Genomic DNA, 12,749 nt, shown 5'->3' on the forward strand with positions numbered 1-12,749 from the left:
GAGGGAAAGGAGAGGTTTCGGCTATACTAGCACTAGAGTGAAGCGGACGAACCGCTGAAGCCGCCGTACTGGGGAAGCGAACGAATCGCTGAAGTGGACGAAATGCGGAAGCAGCCGAACTGCTGAAGCAGCTGTACAGCGGAAGCGCACGAATCGCTGAACAGGACGAACCGTGGAAGCAGCCGAACTGCTAAAGCGAACGAATCGTGGAAACAGCCGAACTGATGAAGCGAACGAATCGCAGAAGCTGCCAAACTGTTGAAGCGAACGAACCGCTGAAGCGGACGAACCGCGGAAGCAGCCGAACTGCTGAGGCGAATGAATCGCGGAAGCAGCCGAACTGCTGAAGCGAATGAATCGAGGTAGCGGACGAACCGTTGACGGACGAACACGTTGACGGGGATGACGATGATGTCGGGCCGACTGGTGTTCGTAGACGGGGATGACGATGGTGTGGGTTCGGTCCCTGTAACGATAAGAGGGCAAGGAGAGGGTTCGGCTATACTAGCTCTAGAGTGAAGCGGACGAACCGCTGAAGCCGCCGTACTAGAGAAGCGAACGAATCGCTCAAGTGGACGAACCGCGGAAGCATACGAACCGCTGAAGCAGCCGCACTGCGGAAGCGAACGAATCGCTGAAGCCGACGGACCTCGGAAGCAGCGGAAGCAGCAGCCGAACTGCTGAAGCGAATGAATGACGGAAGCGGACGAACTGCTGAAACAGCCGAGGGAGGCTAGTCTACTACAATGTTAGGATGCGAACGGATCGCGTTAGGTCTCCGGGTATTGATGCGAACGAATCACGTTAGGATAAATCGTTTCTGCAATCGGAAGTTCGGTAGAGGTCGATGCCACTCGCTTTACTACTCGTCAAGTTTCGGATGATTCATCCCATCCTCCTCAAAAACCCACATTCTTAAATCCATGGTACCAACAACCCAACGAGAACTATCCACATATATTTAATATATGTTGGGTGTCGAAAATCACTTCTTACCTATGATACTTGTACTTTTCCCAACAAAATGAAGCTTTGGGCATAGTAATGGACATTTGCATATGCATATGGTAAACAGTGACGCGGAGCGAAGAGATAGATACAGTGGTGTAAAGAAAAATAAAAGTGGAGATTACATTAAATAAAAATAAATGCCGATATGGGAATAATTCATAAAAGGAAGTATGTATAAGTATCGGGCTCGTTACAACCACTTTCAGAAGCTTTCAAACATTCAGAAATGTCACCAGCATTACTGAGAAGGGATTATGGATTATCCCCTCTCAGTAATGCTGAAAACTTTTTGGTGTTCGGTCGAAACTGGGATTGATCCTATTGGTCCTGTCTCATTTGGGGCTCATTTTCCTGGGGACCATTTTCATATCAACTTTCCAATTGCTTTCTAAAAATATAACACAATAGAGATATGTTGTGTCCATATCGATCTATAATTTAATATGGCCTTCATTTCAAACATCCTTAATGGCCAAAACATTTTTCTACATCCTTTTCTCTCCTTCAATTCCTTATGGTATGTGGTTTAAGTACAGTCGAAGCTCGGTTTAACGAACGATATATTGTCAGGCTCTTTCGTTATTTAGAAAAATTCGTTAAATCGAACGGGAATATTAAATGTTAACTTTTATTGAAAATCGTAGTTTTTTACCAGATGAGTAAAAATTCATAATCGTTTGAAAAAATTAAAGCACAGAGATACTTAAAAAATAATATTTAAAATAATCCTGATGAAGTTGATATATCTAGGTTAGATTAGATTGAAAAGAGGATCCAAGATTCGCTGTCGTATGGGGGCCTATATATACCTATGTCATAACTTGTGTGCTCTTAACTTCTTAGACGAATTGCATAATTTGTTTCCAGTCCCCGGTTTCAAGATGGGCCAGGCATAGGTAGTATTCATAGTAACATCTTCCTAAAACGTCCTACATACACCATTACTCTGCTGCTCCTGCCGGCATAGATGTACTCTCAACGCTAGATTGCCGTTTCGACCAAGCACCAAAAAAGTTTTTCAGGGGTAGTTTATCCCTCTCACTAATGATGTTGACATTCCTGTGTATTTTATAGTTTCTCTTCAGCTATAAGACGGAGGTTCCTTGTTATTGAGCTAAATATAGAATCGGGTAGCACTCATTATTAAGAGAAAAATTCACCACTTGTCCAACTGGCAATTCTACGAAATATGCCACTAACGGACCTATCACAGGACTAGTACCAGTGCTCGTGTTTGTCGTAGTTTTTAAATTTTCATATATTTTATTGATTTCTATACTCTCATTCTTTTAAAATTTTATTTGATCTAGACATTTACCTATGGGCCAACATAGTCCAAAAGTTTTTCTTTCTGGTGCACTTTGGATGATCCAAATAATTCCGGTACCTAAGGGTTTGTCCCAGACTGGTTCATGAGGACCTGTCTAGTCCTACTAAGTTCTCCCAGGTCATGTAGTTTGAAATGAGTCCAATCCGTGGCCTGCAGTGTAAATTTATCCCCGTCAATGACTGGAACTGGTCTATTCACACCAGGGAGTAGTCCTGCACCGGCTCTGTTGTAGATACATTTCCCGTAGCGAAGCTGCGGGACCAGTTACCCGGCGGGACCAGACCCGGCCATTGAATATGTGTTTTCAAACATTTTAATGGAATTTAAATATCTTGGGAATGCCGTACTTGGTGGACATTTCCTAAGGACTTAAGCCATTCTCACAATCGTCAAATATTGCTGATTTTTTGTTGTTTATTTTCTTAAGATTAAAAGCCTTTTCGTTAAATCGAACGTAAATTTTGTTCAATTGTTCGTTATTTAGAATACTCAATGTTAAGAATTTTGACATTCGTTAAATTGGATTTTCGCTAAATGGGATATTCGTTAAACAGAGCTTCGACTGTACATGTACATGGCCCTTGTTCGATGGACCAACAAATGTTGAATACCATCCCCAGTAACATGATATCACCATCTGCATTGTGTGACATACGAATGCAAGCACATGGAAATACGGCACCGCCACCACCACTTTGGAAGCAATCACAACAAATCAGTGGAAAAAACAGTTGTACAAAAAGGACAACTGATAGGGAAGCTAAGGAAGCATCTTCTTCAATGCTCCTAGTTGCTGCTTGTCTTCTTGAGGGCTATTATCAAATAGACTTGAAGATGTTTGCAAAAAAACAGAGCAGTAAGATGATATTTAAGCTCTAGCTATAACAGCTCCTTAGGCACAGTAGCATGGGGGAGTAGTAGGATGTCTGGGTGTTGTTATATGCTGGTAATCATTGGCAATGTGTTGGGCATTTCATCTCTTTCCTCTTTCCATTTTTGTCTTCGTTATAGTCATTTTCTGAGGGATTGGTTGTGATTTAGGTTCCTATTCTTTTGTAATGGGCGGAGTTGATAACAATGAGATTTGTATACCCATATCCCATAGCTTTTTACAAATCCTACATACAAACCCTGAACAAGAGGAGTCTGCTGTTCTAAACTAAACGCTTGTCGTCAAGTTTTTGTAATGATTTCAATTTTATGGCTTAAAAATAAAAGTACTTGACTCTTTGTGTTGGTTTTTCCTTGGAAAGCTGTTACGTCCTTGATTGTTAGCCTGACGTTGTCATGGATGTTTGTGATTGTTGTTATTCTTGTTGCTGTTTATGTGCTTGGGATATTTTCCTTCTCAATCCTCAGCTCAGTTCTGTTCTTTTCGCTATATTCTGTTTTTTTTTTTTCGTTTTCCTCAATTGGGTCCATGTTATTTTGCTGGTCCATTGGAGGCAATCTTGTTGTTAACTTGGTCGTTTGATTGTCGTTGGCGTTTTCGTATTTCTTTTGTTCCGATGATCATTGTTATGGTCTTTTAAATCTCCTTTTTATTGATGACTAAATTATTGTTATTATTATTGTTATTGCTCCTTGTTGTCCTTGGTGTTATCCTCTTGCCGTTCGCATTCAATGATGTAATGATGTCGACCAATAACACAAAAAGTATCATAATTTTATTAGGGATTTTTATTGAAGTTCATTAGGAGTGTTGCTATTTTTTTTGTGGGTGGGGCTGCTTGTCGAAAATCAATTGTGGTCTTTATTTTTGGAATAGCCTTAGAATAAAGCTTTGTTTAGAGATTTGGATTTTTATTTCCCAAAGAATAAAAATCAAATAGATTTAAATGTCATGGTATTGAATCAATAGTAATAGGGAAATTAGGGTATCAAAAATTCTTGGATATTCTATGGGTCATTTGAAAATTAATTTCTGATGGATTCAATGTGAAATGAACGCTCTGAAGTTAGATTACACTGAACAAAAAATTTACCCAGCTCCAAATGAATATGAAATTGAATGGAGATGATGTAAAATGAGCTGTCCTCTAGGTGCTATCGAAATTTTCCCTTGAAGTTGGATTCTTAATTCTTTTTTAATACCACAATATTGATCGGTGCCTATTGTGAGTGCATTATTATTGGTGTGTTAGTTTGAGTAGCTATTGTTTGCTTGGCTAAGTGTGGCTTTAGCTATGCTGTCATGGGGAAGTTTGAGAGTCATTGGAAGAGCATTGATAGTAAAAGAGAGAGCTAAAATAATGAGAGTAACACGATTATGTTTTGTATGCATATGGTGAGAGAAATAGATTAGAGGCAGCAGCGTTGCCGTTTTGGTCCGATCGGACCAAAATTGGTCCAAAAGAATTCTTATTTTTTAAATTTGGGCCGATGGTCGGACCAACCGGAATTTGGCCCATTTTGGTCCATTTTCATAAATTTGGTGAAATTTATGATTTTTATATTTTAAAAATCTATCATATATTCAATAATATATATAAAAATATTGCCGTGAGCCAAAGATTTCATGTGCTTAAAGTACGAATGCGAATTTTGCTTAGCATAGAAGACGTATTTCTCTGAAATAAAGTTTTTTCCTTGTCCAAAGTCTATAAACTTTTCAATGAAGTCGGTTTGTCCTTATAGTTCGATTCGACATAAAATTGGGTATCCTAACATGAAAGAAAATTTCGTTTTACAATACTCCTGAAAAAATATTCAAAATTAATGAAATATTGTTGACTTTTTGCACCTTTACTTTAAAACTAAAAGCTTTTAAAAATAGGAGGTGTCTTTCAACACATTATTTTAAAGTCGTTTTTTACTTGAAACATAAACTAATTTACACTGGTAGTAAAAAGGAATTGTGACGTAAATGTGTTCTCACTTCTATTCTCTGCTTCTTTGGCTCGGAATCAATACCAAAATCATGAGCGTAAAGACAAAATCTTTGGAGCCGTGAATGCTTTTTTTCAGTGTGGAAATAAGAAACTATTTCAATCACAGAAAATCGAATGAAAATTTCGCGTTGATGTCAACAAAAAAGCAAATTGTTTCAAATTTAAATAAAAAAGTTGAAAAGTATTTTACTTTTTTAATAAAAGCAATATGTACAACAATAAAGTATTTTTTTAAAGCATTTTTCTTCGAAATTGGAAATTTGGTCCGCTGCAGGGAATTTTGGTCCAAAATAAAATTTCGTAGTGGCAACGCTGAGAGGCAGTTCGCCTTATTTCTGGCTCATTTAGTCCACATCAGTCTATTGTGATACCACATTAACTAAAATTAGTTATTACCTATGGGCACTTCTAGTTCGGTAGACCAAACTGATTGTTCCAAAAAAAAAATTAGCCGACAGCTAAATATTTTACAGGTTCGCCTGTAATCTAAAACTAAATGCCCCTTACTTCGCTTACACCTTACTCAAAATACAAGACACTCTCACAAGGGATATCTAATGTGCGGTTTAAGTTTAGATCGTGCCATGTTTGCTTGGTATCATTCCAAACATAGAAACTCGTGATGCCGATTTCTTGTCCTTAAAAGATTTCTTGTCCTTAAAAAACGAATACCAATTTTGCTTAGCATAGACCCATTTTTCTGGTTTTTCTTTGTCCAAAAGTCGATAAAATTTTCAACGAAGTCCGTTTGTTCTTAGAGTTAAGTGATTCGACTTAAAAATTAACATCTTAACTTAACTATATTAATGAAATTGTCATAAAATTTGTTGACTTTCTGTATTTTGACTACAAAGTAAAAAAAACATTCAAAATGTTTTTCAATACTTTATTTTAAAGAAGTTTTTTAGTTGAAACATAACATAATATCTACTTGAAAATTACTCTGTATTTGGAAATTTCAAATAACTTTGATAGCACATGAGGGAAACAGCAGAAAAAAATAATAAATTTAAATTTAATTCCCAGTATTAAGTACACAAACCTAAAATTCAAAAGAGAATTGTATCTTAAAGATATCCGCTTCTTTGGCTCGTAATCAATAACAAAGCCATTAGTGAACCGGACAAATTTTTTAACAGTTTAGCTTGCTAACTCATCCGCTTTGGAGACACGGTTGTCTCTTGTGCCAAAAAATAATCTACCAATTTTTGAAGAAAATTTTACACAAATCTACCAAATTTAAAAAAAAATCTTATTTTGAAGTTGTTGATCAAAATTTTGTGATTATTATGAAAAGCCCCTTCTATTAGCGACAATTTATTGGATACGAAATAACACGAAAATTAAAATGTTTATAGATATTGAATTTATAGAAAATTTCGACAAAACTTTATTTCTAAAGGGTGATACGGTCAAAATTTGGTCAAGGGAAAACGCGTGTAAATCGGTGAAATCATTTATTTAAAAAATCAAATTAAATTTCTTTTTCAAGTTCAATTAGTATAAAATTCAGGAAAAATATTCAGTTAGGCTTTCGCTTTTCCAAATCCGAATTGCTTCCAAATCCGCTTGACACCTGCCATCAGATTTTGTTCAGCCACCTTGTCCACCTTCTTCGCCGCAGAAAGCCAGTTTGCCTTGAACTGCTGCTCGTCCTTAGCAGTTTTTTTGGTTTCTTTAGGTTCCGCTTGACAATAGCCCAGTATTTCTCAATTGGGCGGAGCTCTGGCGTGTTGGGAGGGTTCTTGTCCTTGGGAACCACCTGCACGTTGTTGGCGGCGTACCACTCCATGACCTTTTTACCGTAATAGCAAGATGCCAAATCCGGCCAAAACAGTACGGAACAACCGTGTTTCTTCAGGAAAGGCAGCAGACGTTTATTCAAACACTCTTTCACGTAAATTTCTTGGTTGACAGTCCCGGAAGCTATGAAAATGCTGCTTTTCAAGCCACAGGTACAGATGGCTTGCCAAACCAGATATTTCTTTGCGAACTTTGACAGTTTTATGTGCTTGAAAATATCTGCTACCTTTCCCCTTCCTTTTGCCGTATGAAACTCCTGTCCCGGAAGCTGCTTGTAGTCGGCTTTGACGTAGGTTTCGTCGTCCATTACCACGTAGTCAAACTTCGTCAGCATCGTCGTGTACAGCCTCCGGTATCGCGCTTTGGCCGTCGTATTTTGTTTATCATCGCGATTTGGAGTCACTACCTTCTTGTAAGTCGATAGTCTGGCTCGATGCACCGTTGTAGACGATACACCCAGCTTATTTGCGGCATCTCGGAGAGAGAGGTTAGGGTTTCGCTTGAAACTACCGGCAACTATCTTTGTCGTCTCAGCGGCTTCCGGTTTTCGATTTCCCCCCGATCCAGACTTCCTGGCTGTCGACAAACGTTCCCCAAACACTTTAATTACATTTGTAACGGTTGATTTGGCAACTTTTAGCGATTTTGCCAGCTTTGCGTGCGAGTAGCTCGGATTTTCGCGATGCGCGAGCAAAATTTTGATACGCTGCTCTTCTTGCTTGGACGGCATTTTGACAGCTGAAGAGTGAATTCCAAAATCAAAATAGGAGCAACATTCTACACACATACACACCTTCAAAAGGAGGGGTGTTCAGGTTTTTAAATGCAAAATTGAAAGAAATACGTCAAGTTTATATTGACCAAATTTTGACCGTATCACCCTTTATAGAACATTTTCTTAATTGTTTATTTCTATAGACAATTTTCTCAATATTTTGATAGTAAAGAAAATTTTCTAAAAATTTTAATACTATATAAAATTTTGTAGGAATTGTATGCTTTCAAAAAATTTTCTAAAAAAATTATTTTTATAGAAAATTTTTTTAAAATTTTATTTCTATAGAAAGTTTTCTTAAATCTTTATTTTTTAAATAATATTTTCTAAAAATTTCAATTCTGTTTGCAATTTTCTCAAAATTTTATTTCTATAGAAAATTTTCTTAAATAACATTTTCTAAAAATTTGAGTTCTATATACAATTTTCTCAAAATTTTATTTTTATACAAAATTTTTAAAATTTGTATTTCTTATTAAAACAAAATTAAAAATTTTGTTAAAAGAAAACGAAAATTTTTCAAAATTTTATTTCAATAGAAAATTTTCTTAAATTTTTGTTTCTACAGAAAATTTTCTAAAAGAATTATTTCTATATAAAATTTTCTTAAAATTTTATTTCTATAGAAAAGCTTCTAAAACTTTTACTATAGAAAATTTTCTTAATTTTTTTTTATAATAACATCTTCTAAAAATTTGGATTCTATATGAAATTTTCTCAAATTTTTATTTTTATAGAACAATTTTCAAAATTTTTATTTCTATAAAAAAATTTTTAAAAATTTTATTTCTACATAAAATTTTTAAAAATCTTATTTCTTTAGAAAATTTTCGTAAAATTTTATTTATATAGACAAATTTAGTTATATAGAAATTTGAGTTACATATGAAATTTTCTAAAAGTTTTATTTTTATAGAAAAATTTCTAAACCTTTTTTTCTATAGAAAATTTTCTTAAAATTTTATTTTATTAATAACATTTTCTAAAAATTTTAATTCTATATGCAATTTTTTCAAAATTTTATTGCTATAGAAAATTTTTCAAAATTTTATTTCTATAGAAAATTTTCTTAAATAAAAATTTTCTTCAAATTTTATTTCTATAGAACATTTTTAAAGATTTTAACTTCTATATGAAATTTTCTCAAATCTTCATTGCTATAGAAAATTTTCTTAAAACTTGATTTTTTAAATAATATCTTCTAAAAATTTGAGTTCTATATGAAATTTTCTCAAAATTTTATTTTTATAGAAAATTTTTCAAATTTGTATTTCTTTAAAAAATAATTAAAAATTTTGTTAATATAGAAAATTTTGAAAAATTTTATTTCTATAGACAATTTTCTAAAACTTTTGTTTCTATAGAAAATTGTCTTAAAATTTTATTTCTATAGAACATTTTCTAAGAATTTTACTTCTGTATGAACTTTTCTCAAAACTTTATTTCTATAGCAAAATTTCTTAAAATTTTATTAAAAAAAAAAACATCTTCTAAAAATTTGAGTTCTATATAAAATTTTCTCAAAATTTTATTTTTTTAGAAAATTTTTCAAATTTTTATTTCTTTAAAAAATAATTAAAAATTTTGTTAATATAGAAAATTTTTCAAAATTTTATTTCTATAGACAATTTTCTAAAACTTTTGCTTTTATAAAAAATTTAAAAAAATTTTGTTAATGTAGAAAATTTTTTAAAATTTTATTTCTATAGAAAATTTTCTAAATCTTTTATTTCTATAGAAAATTTTATTGTATAATAAAATTTTTTAAAAATTTGAGTTCTATATGAAATTTTCCCAAAATTTTATTTTTATAGAACAATTTTCAAATTTTTATTTCTATAACAAATGTTTAAAAATTTTATTTCTATAGTAAATTTTTTCCAAATTTTTTTTCTTTAGAAAATTTTCTCAAAATTTTATTTATATAGAAATTTTTATTTATATAGATATTTCGGTCAACACTTTATTTATATAGAAAATTGAATCTCTTAGTTGGAGAGGAATGTTTTACAAAATCTACCAAAACATTAAGAATTCTACCAGTCTACCAAATAGTAAAAAAATCTACCAGTTGTGGTAGAATTCTACCAACTGTATACTATGCCACCGTGATGCAATGGTAAGCATGCCTGACTTGCATACACAAGGTCGTGGGTTCGATTCCTGCTTCGACCGAACACCAAAAAGTTTTTCAGCGGTGGATTATCCCACCTGGTGACATTTCTGAGTGTTTCGAAGCTTCTTTAATTGGTTTCACTGCAATGTGGAACGCCGTTCGGACTCGGCTATAAAAAGGAGGTCCCTTGTCATTGAGCTTAACATGGAATGGGGCAGCACTCAGTGATAAGAGAGAAGTTCACCACTGTGGTGTCACAATGGACTGATTAGTCTAAGTGAACCTGAGGTACATCGGGCTGCCACATAACCTAACTTACAACTGTGACATCCATGTTTGCAGTTCCCTAGTATATTACTGTGTTAAGGCACCCATATTAGGTGGATATTGTACAGCTCAACCATGTCGCTAATATGTAAAAAAAGTGTCAAAAGGGGAGCAAATATAAATCTTAGGATAGGGTATGCAAAATGCGGGTGATCGGTGTGAGTAGGATCATATCGAAGACTCCCATTAACCTGGCCCGAAAATAGAACCCCATAAATAAATTCAATTTAAATGCTTTTTTGATTTTTTTGGACATTTTTATTTAAGCTACAATAAAGACGGGCTAATATTCCATATCACAAGGACGTTTTTGCTATCCCCTTTTATTTTGTCATGATATTGCATAATTATCCATTTTACTCTGTAAGTGTTTTTCCATTTTATTTGGTGTTTTGCAAAAGTTTGGAGTTAAAAGTTTTTAATTGTGCGACAAGGAATTTGCATTTACAATTGATTTGCTTCTATGAGAAAGACTGAAGGACGAAGTAGTGGCATCAAAACTCTCAACTCAACTTGAAAGCTTGATGCATTGAAGACAAATGTTTTCAAAAATATTGTTAACATTTTTTGGGGAATATCTAAGGGAAAGGAGTAATAAAATAAAGTACTAATATTTCTTGAAATGTTTTCAATATTTTTAGTTGCAAAATGCTTTGATAATTTTCACTTAATATGTGAGCAATGTAAAATAATTCTAGCTGTTTGTAAATTGATTTTTTATTTTTATTTTCTAAATTTGAAAATTTCCTAGGCAATATATAAATTAAATAAACAATTTAAATTACAATTTAGAAGTTTTTTTCTTGTCGATGCCAAGCAAGTTTGACTTATTTTGGCCTTAAGAACTCAGACTCTTCAACTTTGGAAGAAGTCAAGCACAAAAAACACGAAGTCTCATGAATATAATTTGTCTTTATTTGCATTTTATGACTTTATTTTATTCAAATATATGGGCAAGAATATTCCATGGAACATGTAAGTGTGTTTGTGTGTGTGTGTGTGTATAAGAGCTTCATTTAGTAGTGTCTGTGTAAGAAACTCGGGTAATAAAGTGTCACCATGCTATATAACGGTGATCCTAGAGCTAGAGTATTTTGAGTAGTATGTGTATGAGTGTGTGAGTGTGGTTGATTATATTGCCGGTCTGTTTCCTGCAGTTTCCGTTTTCCTGTTTCGTTGCATTTGAATATGAATTTGATATAGTTGGCCCCACAAAGTTGATTTTCCCAATTTTTTCAAAAGGTAGTTTTCTTTCTTTTTTACTTTTACAAGCAGCTGGACATGCGTTGTTTGACTTTTTTTAAAGTTTTTCTTTGGTCCTTTTCTTGTGTTTTTTGTTTGTTATTGAAGCCGGAAGTAAATGCATAAATAATACTTTTAACATAAATTGTATTTTGTTAAAGTTCAGAAAAACAACTTTCAAGACAAAGTCCTTACATTGGCATGAACTTGTTTTGACGCAACAAAATACAAAAAACACACACACACTGTGGAAACTTTTCAAATACTAAGAAAATTCAGTTGATCATTATTAAAGTTCTTGTTTTCATGATAATTTTGTCTTGCTAGTTTTTTTTTTTTGAATGGTTGTGTCTCTCACCAAAACGATATAGTGAATTGGTCAATCCACAGGGAAAGAAATTTTGTCATAGAATAAACATTTTTTACGGCCATTTTCATGTATCTCCGTTAGACTTTAACTCCCAGTTAACCGAAAGTAAAATCGAAATATCTTCTCTCCGGTTAACTTTAATTGAAAAATTTTTAGCAGTTAAGTTCCTAACTGGCATATGGAATATATGGACAAGATGACCGACATGTCCATAGTACGGTTTAAAAGTTCGTTAGCTAACGTAGCACTAACGGAGTTTCCTGAAAATGGGGGTTAATCATAGAAAATGAATTTAAATTTAATTTTTTCAAGGGCTCTTGTTGAAAAAACTGTTAAATTTTATACTTAGCCCATTGGTGGTCATTACACGGTGGAAATGAAGCGAGAACCTTTTTAAGCCACTTAGTGCTGAGTCCTACCAAATTTCAACCGCAAGCCAAATTTGGGGGTCCGTTTATATGGGGGTTATACGTAAAAGTTATCCGATATGGCCCATTTGCAATACCATCCGACCTACATCAATAACAACTACTTGTGCCAAGTTTCAAGTCGATAGCTTGTTTCGTTCGGAAGATAGCGTGTTTTCAACAGACGGACGGATGGACATGCTCAGATAGACTCAGAATTTCACCACGACCCAGTATATATATACTTTATGGGGTCTTAGAGCGATATTTCGATGTGTTACAAACGGAATGACAAAGTTAATATACCCCCCATATATCCTAATATGGTGTAGGGTATAAAAAGGCTGGGTAAATACGTATATAATTAAGTTCGACAAAATTTTCTATAGAAATAAAATTTTGATAAAATTTTCTATATAAATAAAATTTTGACAAAATTTTCTATAGAAATAAAATTTTGATAAAATATTCTATATA

Source organism: Haematobia irritans, chromosome 2, assembly GCF_050003625.1.
Source record: "Haematobia irritans isolate KBUSLIRL chromosome 2, ASM5000362v1, whole genome shotgun sequence".
NCBI lineage: Eukaryota > Metazoa > Arthropoda > Insecta > Diptera > Muscidae > Haematobia > Haematobia irritans.